Below are 10853 nucleotides of genomic sequence, written 5' to 3' on the forward strand. Positions count from 1 at the left end.
TGAATTTCAGCTTGTCTTTTTAACAGATTCCTTTATATGATGAAATACACAACACATGCAGTGAGAGAGAGAGAGAGAGAGAGACTTTTCTTCTTACTTTTCCTCTCTTCCACTGACAAGCTGAGTAATGAGTCTATGGCTTTTCCTGTCAACACGGTTTGTCTTTTACAGTCACTGCGTGCATCCCGGCGACCCATTAAGGCTGTAGACCTCCTCTACACTTTCAGTCTCGCTCATGCATCTGCAGAGTTATCTTCAAAAATCGCTTTACTCCATTTCCCTCCCTCAGATCAGCTCACACCGCGCTCTCTCCTCGTCTCCCTCTGTCTCGACTCTGTGTCTACCTCCCCTTCACCCAGAGCTGCATATTGAAAGGGTACGTGGTCGCACTTCATGAAGCTGTGAGTCTCATTTAAATAGATGCAGCAGCTGGGCTGACACGCAAGCCTCACCTTGTGAATCCGTGCTCCTCTTGCAACAGGAGAGAGGGGAGAGCGGAAGCCGACAATGGTGTGACAAATTGCGTTTTCTTATTTTCATTCCGCTGATTTATTCCTTCCCTCTACTGCACTGCCACCCATCAACACCCCACTACCCAGCACCCACATACGTCAGCTACTCCCCCATCCTGTTTCCCATCGCGCTCTATCCTGTGGAGCGGAAGGCCTATAGCTGTGGTAATGAGGAAGGTTAATTGGCCTTGCTGTTGCTTTAGGAAGCTGGATAGTGACGATAACAGTGTTCGGATGGGGGGATGACAATTTTCTCTGGATGCCTACCTGCTTACCCTCTGCTGTATTCACATAATCTGAAATCCTCCTCCACAGAGAGTCCTCTTTGTCTAGGCAGCGTGCCGACAAAAGAGAGACTTTCCACGTGGAAACTTTCATACACACACCGGCAACTTCCACGCTATTCTATTACTCAGGGGTCACACTCTGATACTGCATGCCATCAGAAAGCCGAGTTGATTTGCATTTCCAGGGAATGATAGCACAAGTTGGGCAAAAAGGAGGGGCGACAAAATGTTCAGGTGATGGATTACCTGTCTCTGGCAATTTTCAAGAATCTGCGAGTTGTTGATGTTCGTAGTGAAATGACTGAGAATAATGTTAACGTGCTTACTATGGTATTGGATCATATTGGGGATATAATGTGACCATGGAACAAATTAAACCTGGTTATTCATATACCTGTACACTGACAGCATCCATGTTTCTGTTACCTCAGCCAACGAGGACGATCTCAGTTTGGTTTCTAGGGTAGATACCTGTACTGGACTGGACCGCTCTATGTGAGCACCAGTGATGAAAGATGATACTGACAACACAGTTTATCATTTAACATTAGTGTTAGACTTTCACATTACACTGCTGATCATCAGAAAACCTCATCAGACTAACTTTGACATGACTTATAAAAAAGTAGAAAAGCAAGAACAGTAAATGCAGTATTTATGTGTTATTCCCCTGTGCAGAAAGGGGCTGTGAGGTCAATGCATCCATTATTCCTCATCTGTCTCTTTCTTCTTATTTACCCTAACTTTCATCAGCACAAACACCCCCTTCCTTTCTATTTCCACTCAATCTCAGCCACTCCCATCTCCCTCCATTCTAGTCCCTTCATCCATCTCGATGCTGCGGCCAGTTGGGCCACTCCAGGTGACCGATGAGCAGGGCCATCGATCACTATAAACTCAGCCTTTTACAGTTAATGAAATCCCTGTTGGCTCACTCCGTATGCAAAGTGTCTGGTGGAGCTCCACCAACACATATACACACACACACACACACACACACACACACACACACACACACACACACACACACACATATATGGAAGTCGAGCGTTGGTGGGAACTTGATTAAATCAATACTGGTAGAGAGAGACGGAGAAGCAGACAGATGGATGGATTCAGCGGAGCATAATCTTGTGTTGCACTCAACACTGCTGCTTATTCACCATCGAGCATCTGTTGGCTTTTTCTTCTTGACTTCTTGCCCCTGTCTCTCTCTTCCTCTCTGCATGTTTTTGACCATGGCGTTTATGAATGATATCAAGGAGCCTTTGATTAGTGATGAAGTGTTCGGGTGAATCTTGACAGACTGGCAGAGTGTCAAGATTCAATACGAACCCTGATGGCAGGCACGTCTCAAGGTTTTCCATTAATAAACAAATGCAACAAACAAGATGCACACAGAAAGGACAACTAAAATCACTGGAGGTCAGAGCAAGCTGATGCTAAAAGCACATGAGCTCAAGTGGCGCCTCTGAAGACTCGAAAGAAATACAACACACACACACACACACACACACACACACACACACACACACACACACACACATTTTATGTGTGTAGGAAGGATGTAGGATGAAAGTTATCCCCTAGTTTAACGAGCCAATGATGAATGAGAGAAGCATTATAGGATGCCATTGAAATATTGCATTTGTATTGCAGCATAGAACACCAACTCAAAATAATATATCTTAGACATTAGTGGTGAATGTTATTAATTTATTCTCTAAGTCAAGAAATATATTTTTATGTTTGGAAGAGGATACCCCCTAGGCCTCTCATCTTACTTGCCACATGCTTTGCATCACATTGTCAGTATTGGGTTATTTGTCAACTATTTGCTGGAATGTCGGCTGATCCGATCTCAGCCGCAACCTAATAACCCTGGCATGTGTGGAAAAAGAAAACTGCAACACACTTTGCTACAACAAAAAAAAACTTCTTTAAAATATTTAAAAAATAATATAAGTATCGGTATTTTCATGTTTTTTTTCTCCTACTCAAGAGTGTTCTGCTGAAAGGACCATTGTCATAATAAACACGCCACCAATAGCCAGCATCCGTCCACATGCATGTTAATGGTGTGCATGGAAACATATCTAAATTCTAAATTTAAGGAAACTGTTGACACTAATTATGTGAACATCAAGTCTGTGCTGGTGGAGGATTTTTGAGGCGAGAGCAGAAGACTTCCATCCAGCAGCTGTCCCCTGCTGAGTGATAATATGCAGCTCAGGTAGCCAAGAGCAACCACACTTTTATGCTTCTCCAGACTTGTTTGGGCAGGAAAAAGAGGAATTTAAAGCCTCATACTTCATGAAATGACCAAGTATGTGGCAACATTCATCCGTAAGTGGCAGCGCACAATAAGTAATAATGAACGTATCCCTGGCTCAGACTCGTTGCAGAACATCTTAAATGGAGCTGTGCAGGGAGAGCCACAGCTTTACCTCTAGATGTGGATGTGGCTTGTGGCTGTGACACGGTGTTAAAGACAGGGAGACACATTGTCCACTGTGCCAGATGCTGAGGTGAGGGAATCTTGCCTTTTATTATGGTTAATTAGTGATTAGTGTTTACACAGATGGCCTCTTTAGTTCGGAACTGAGGGACGAAGGAGGCATTGCAGTGCAGCATCAATGCTAAATGGTGACTAAACAGAGCATGGTTTGTAATTTAATTTCTTAGACACAACAGTAAAACAACAATAATGGTGGCCACAGCTTTACATGGTGTCAGTGCATCCTTTAAAAAGGACAGAAGATCTATTGCACCAGACATATTAGTTTATTCTCTCAGGCAAAAGCACCTTATAGATATGTGTTGACGTTTGGGCAGTCACTAAATAAATGGTGTAGTGTAATAAAAGATGAACCCTGAACTGCTCTTAAGTGAAATACAAATATCCGCTACACAGCAGCATCACGGTGCAGAAATGAGCTGACAGCAGTCCAGCTCCTCCACCAGGAAGTCTGCCACATTCAGTACTTCTCTCTGATTTGATCCTGAACAGACAGGACCTTGAGGTGACCTGATAGTCCCCTGCTGTCAGTGAAGTATCAAATTATTCATGATTCTGCTGCCACATACCTGATGAAATACAAATTATGGCTCTACATTGTTCTTGTAAAATAGACAGGAAAGGTTTCCTGTACACAATATCTCTACCATATACAACACTTAAACTTCCATTAACTCAGCATGCTAATATAGTGTGTTGTAAGCAAGTCCTTGTTATGCAGACTGTGGTGCAGAGGGTATTAGATAGATATATAGATGCTACATGTGGTTTGGAAATTATGTGTTTTCACTTTGATGTGCCTTAAAACATCTGAGACCATCTAGGTGGTTTAAAATAGCATAAGAGCTGTTGTCAAGACATCTTAGGGGCTTTTACATCAGAATTATAATGAAGTTAAATGTTATCACATTGCCTAACACACACACACACACACACACACACACACACACACACACACACACACACACACACACACACACACACACACACAGGAACTGTAGCTTTTTATCCATGCATTTCTTCTCTACATTTTCCAGAATGACAAAATACACACACAGACACACACAGACATGCATTAGTGTTTGCGCAGCCTTGAAATGGAAGACCAAAGGAACATTAATGGATCTATCAAGCCTCTCGCTGTCCTCCTCCCAACCATACAGACATCACAAACAACCTTGTTGCTACTCTACGACGGATAGCTTAACCAATCTCAGGCAAAGCAAAGGAATAAACAAGTCTGCAGAAGAGAGGGGGTGAGAATAGAGTGTGGAGAGGGTAAGAGGAACAACATCAAAGAAAAAACATATACAATCTTGGAACCCATCGTTGTCTGACGACGGATCAGCCTCTCGGGGCAAGGGTCTATATTTCTGGGGGTTCCGGTGTGACCAGCAGATATCTGGGTCAAGACTTCTTTTTTTTTCAGTGCGCTGCTCATCGTTAACAGTCCAATTAGCAATTTAAAAGAGTTGAAAAGAGTTAAAGTTGAAAGACAACATGTACGACCGGATTGTTTCACAAGAAACCAGTTGACACGCTAATTTTAAAACAATCAAACTCTAAATCATCGTCAGACAATAGTGGGTTCCCAGTTTCCATTTCAGCCAATGCGTTCCACCTCTTTTTCTCTCTACACAGACTGTTTACCTGCATTCAACTAAAGACTGCTCAAACGTGATTAGGAAATACAACATGGACTACAAATGGAATCTGTTCATAGAGATTATAAGATGTATAAATAGAGGTTTTTAAGCAACTTTGCTGAATGTAATATTATAAAAGCTTTTATTTTCTATTTAGCCCCACAAGTCAAGCCTGAAGACTTGATCGCAGATGAGCTCTTCTCAAGTAGTAGCCTAGTCTGCATTTAATTGAGGATTCGTTAAAAAACAATTGTCCTTGTCACTGTGCAGACACCATAACAAGGCCTGACAAGGTTTGGATTTGTCCATGCCAAAGTGGTGTGCATGGGACTGTAAGAGAACACTCGTTACAGAACGTAAACTACAGACGTAACATCATGGGACATAGCGATTAGTAAAAATAAGTTTCACACGGGACACGGATGAAAGTCCTGTTTGGTGTCTTGTGCGTTGGTATCTGACGCCCCGGGAGTGAGACCATGCTGGATGTTGGATGTTACACGGATAAATGCATTAAAATACATTTCTGCTTCACTAATGTCATCATGCTATGCAATCTTTCTTCCTCACATAGCACAATTAAATGATGCTTTTACAGATCCAACAACATTGTGGTTTGATGAGAAATCCTGATAATCAATTGAGTCGCCTTTAGAACACATCACCCGCTTTCTGTCTACACATGAATCTATGGAACTACAGAAGCACAGTGGTTTCACTTTGTTGGAGAAGTTTGTCTTAGACTTTGTAGTAGAAGTAGTGTTTGTTTGTTTTCAAACGTGGTATTTTTACACCAGCTAATAGATAGAATTATCTTTTGGCGCCAGATTACATGAAATTCTCTAGTTCCACCATTTAGTATATAAAAAAAGCCAATGACCCCTACTTCCTAAGCACAGGCCTTTACAGGAGCATCTGTCAATTTAAAACAATTATTCTATTCTATGGGTAAAGTCCTACATTAGAGGCACACACTCACTCACACACACACACACACACACACACACACACACACACACACACACACACACACACACACACACACACACACACACACAATGTAAGTACTGTTGAATACAATGTGTTATTACTGCATTCAATTGCATTTCTTGAAGTGCTGCCTGACAGGCAGTTCCATTTTTCTTTCCCTTCTCAACTCAATAGCCTGTAATAGCCTAAATTCATCTAAATATAACTGAATAAAATATAACTCTCTTTTGCCTTGCTTATTTATTAACCTTTTATCTCGCTTTCTCTCTCCTTCCATTTGCCTAATACTTCTCAAATGTGTTTTTTTTTCTGCCTCCGCTTTCTTTACAGCCCACTTCTTGCATGGTTCTTTCACTTCTGTATAGCGTATAATGCAAACAATGACCCATTTAATCAGGATAATCCACAAATCTTGCTTTCATTGGCAACTGTTTTCTACCAAAGGTATAGAAAAAATCTGTTCACAGTCTGTTTATTTAATTGAATAATCAGGATGTTGCTTGTGGAAAGAGACGTTGTTGTTGAATTTGACAATTGCAAAATATCATCCTTCAGGTGCTACTTTAGGGAAACATGATGGAAAGGAAATGGTGCATGCCACTCAGCCAGTCACTTTGTTCACATATATGACTCCATCATCAATCTTTCTCCACCTGAAATGTACCCAACTTCAACAAGGAAGAATATTAAATGGCAATCATACTGTCGTGTACTCCCTTAAAGTGTGAGACAGATCCAGTTAGTCAATGGTGAATCCATATAGGATGAGTTAAGGGAGACAGGGAAAGCCTTGTCCTCTAGATGTACCAGCAGTGTCAATAGAAATGAGGAGAAGTCAGGCGCTAAATGACTCATTATGATGTCCATGCATGACATATAGTATTAGCATATCAAATCATGCTAGCTAGTTGCCGTCAACTTAAGCTGCCCTTGAGTTGAAGGCAAGGGGGAGCGTATGTGTATGTTTGCATGTCAGAATTAGAGAGGGAAAGCAGAATACACAAACATGTCGACTTCACGCTTCAAGTATTGTCTCCTCTCTTTTTAACACTAGCAAAGCCATTAGCAAACTATTGAGTTGTTACAAAATGGCAAAATCATAATGGTATCAAATCAAGCGCCGGAAACAATGTTTGTGCTGGTACTGATACTTTCCATCTGTTTTCATTAAAATGAAAATGAGACAGCTCATCCATCTTTCTGCCAACGTGATTTGCCTGTATCTAGGGAACAAGGACTGTGAAAGCATTAAATATCCAATATCCATTCAAATTACTATGCAACTGGTATGTACAGTATGTATTTCAATAAATTAACCATGGCTGAGGTCACAAAACCACACATTCCTCATGAAGATTCAATTCAAATTTAAAAAAGTTTGTTTGGCCTCGAGAAAGAACTGTAAAAAATCTGTCACATAATGTACTTAGTATAATTCACCTCTTATACCATATTGACACTAAAACAATGAGAAGAACAGACAACGAAAATGAAAATGGTGTTGCATCATTCTAAAATGGTTACCTGCATTGCTAGCCCCCAGTAGTACCGTTGTATTTAAAGTGAGTAATTGTTATAGTTTTCATGCATGTTAGCTTTGGATTAAAACTGAACCTTTGCCGAGCCCCACCCCCTTTGCCTGTGAAGTTTTCCACAGAGGAAAAAAAACCACCACTGTAACACCCACTAACATCTGTCTTTTTTCTGAGGTGGAAAATGTTACAATCAGCATTTATTCTCATGACAAATGACTCTGCAGTTGTCACGGATATTTATCAGCTCCAGCTTTGATCGGCAGTGATGGAAACACATGCAAGTTTTCGCACGTTGAAGTAAAAAAAAAATCATAAGTACATTTTGACAATCATTATAATTCAATAAAGTACAAAACGTACAATTTATATGCTCTCCTCTCCTCAAAGACACCAGACTCAATTAGACGACAGCAGCTTTACCTCGCTGATTGTCGTAGACTATCCACTGTTCCAACAATCAACAACTCTGGTTTGAGAAGTAACTGAAATGAAAAAGAAATAATCACTGTTACATTCAAATGAAGTTCTAGCGTAAGTTCAGTCAGGAAGACTATACTCTTGCATAAGCCCGAAGTTTATTTCTCATACATCTGTCAAACATTCCTCACGCAAGCTCACTCATTATTTCCTTGCTGTCGTTGTTCAGGGCTGTCAATCACGATATCAGCTGTTTAGATCAGCCGATCTCCTCTATCCAATAAGCATAACGAAACAATTACGTCGTCAGCCTATCATCTGTCTCTTTTTAAATATGATTGTCTCTCTACCTTCAGTACGTTCATGCTGCTGTTACGCACCCCTCCACCTCCCCATCTCCACCCAATCTTCACAGATCCATCAGCTTCATCATTCTATCAGCCTCATCACCACCAGTGTCTGGACTCTACGGGGGGTTTATCTTGCTGCTGCTCAGTGCAGACGCCACTCGATTACAAATCTCCCTGTAGAGTCCAAGCACCAAAGACTCTGTCAAGACTTTATCATCACATATCATCTGTTAGTAATAAACAATTATCTTTTCTTCATCTGACTTGTCTCTCCTGATTGAACTGACTAACCCTTTATTCTGGTGCCAGCTGTCGCTTACATGTCATCACTGAACATGAATACCAAAAAACAAAAACAAAACAAAAACTGGGGAATGGACACTCGCTGTTTGGGGGAGTGAACAGTGAAATAAAGGGCGAACATTACCTTATGAGTGTGGCCGCTTTTGGTTGTTTATGTTATGGATAACATACAGTAGATGAAGATTCATGGTACTGAACTATGGACAGAGAGGGAAAAGTTGTAGAGGCAGTTTGGTTGGTGATGGAAGTGGAAGGGTGCGGGGCTGCATTTAGAAACCAACGAGGTATTGTTACAAAGAAAACTGATCAGCACAGCTGAATAGGCCTTTATCCTCCTGATTATTGTTTGATTTCTTGTTCTCTGCAAATCACATGCCTTTTAAGTTTACGTCCTTTGGTTTCCTCTGCTCCCCGTCTTGCTGTGGTTTCCTCTCTGTCATCAGGTCAGAGTCTGGAGAAGTGCTTGTGGTGAGAGTGACCCTGCTGAAGATGTCACCTCTTCCTTGCGTGCTCACCCTCTTTTGCCCTTTTTCTTCCACTTCCTTGAACTTGGTGGTTGGCATCCTCTTTCATGAACTCCACTCTGCTGTGATCACAAGTAATTTTTAGAGGCAGTTCTGATCTTGTTGTTGTTGTTGTCCTCTTTCCAGGCAGCTCTTAGCCTGTTGTTTATCTCCTACTGAGCAGCAAGGAGGGTTTCCCAAAGGAAGGAGATCTCATTTTCTTTAGTCTCCTCTTCCCCCTACACGTGTTTGATGTCAGGTTGGTCTTGTTTGCAATCTTTGTTCTTCATGTTTTGGGCATCTGTTTGAGGTATGAACAACTGTCTCAATGTTCTTTGTAGACTCTTATTTGCATTCACCAGTTTAATTCTTTCATGCTGCCGGATGAGTTACCACTCTCCTCTCTCAGGGTTTTTATAGCCGAACAAAGGGCTAGTTTTACGTGACCAAACTGGGAGAATTTATGGGGAGTTTATGTCTTTATTATATCACTAAATATTCATGAAGATTGAAATTGTGAGGGCAGTTAGTTGAGAGCACCACACCTATGTGTTCACAGTTATTGTTCCTTACATACACAAATAATTTCCTATGCATTCGCACTGGAGCTTTGGGTTTGGAGGTGAGTGTAAGGATGCATAGATGTAAAAACTACACAGATAGATAGATAGATAGATAGATAGATAGATAGATAGATAGATAGATAGATAGATAGATACTTTATTAATCCCGCAAGGGGAAATTTGTTCGCTACAGCAGCATTATGATACAGGTAAGCAATCAAAGTAACAGAGTAAAAAATAAAAACTATTGAGTATAAAAATGCACAATATATACAAGAAAGTAGAATAATATTAAATTAACTAACTAAACAGTAGTGCAAAGTTAGTCAATTACACAGATGACTGAGTTATTGAGTACATGATGATAATAATGATGGAGAATAATTATTAAGACTCCTATAGATTCCTATTTGTGTTATAACTCAATGTTTTTACATCAGTTCATTTTGCACTACAAAAGAAAATGATTGTTGCAACAAGGCAGCTTAAAGTCCATCCACACTGTAAGGATGTGCCTGTGAAATGTGTGGGTGTGATGGGGGTGCTCATTTTCAAGCATTGTGTGTGAATTGCAAGAGAAAAGTCTCCCATTTAACATCCATATGCATGTGGTTTTAGCGTCATACTGTCACTCGATTCTGTTACTGAGGCTGCTGATTGGTCAGTATGTATTTCCATGGCTTTTTTCTTTCCAGTGTGATAACAACGTGATTTTTTTCCCGATTGTTTTCGATATCAGGATTGAGATTCCTGTGAGATGGATATTGACTGAGGAGAGGTCTGCCAGAAGACGTAAATCTGTGTGGTGTTATTTTAGGAAAGAGCAGATTTTTGAAAGAATAATATAATATCCAGATTGCAGGAGGATCCAAGTTACAGCTTTGAATTTCAAAAAACAGGCCTCCTCAATAACATGAGGAGCAGCCTCTACATGTAGATGTACAGCTTCATCTTTGAAATACCCTACAAATATATCTTAGCAACTGCTAGCAACAAAGTTTGCTTTACAGTAAGTCTAGACTGCAGAACAATATTGCATGTCCATAGTTTCACCCCTATGCTTTTATACAACAACTTAAACAAGTCACTTTTTATTCTCACGTTCCTGTATATATGAATGTGTGTTGGAGAGGCAAGAATGCCGTTATGTACATTACACAAGCATGCAGAGAAGATGTGATTCTGTTTTTGAATGCCTACAGGCCATTTCTGCTAACTGTGATAAGTGC

This window comes from Cebidichthys violaceus, unplaced genomic scaffold (assembly GCF_023349555.1).
Source record: "Cebidichthys violaceus isolate CVI_PGR_0920_01 unplaced genomic scaffold, fCebVio1.0.p SCAF_3, whole genome shotgun sequence".
NCBI lineage: Eukaryota > Metazoa > Chordata > Actinopteri > Perciformes > Stichaeidae > Cebidichthys > Cebidichthys violaceus.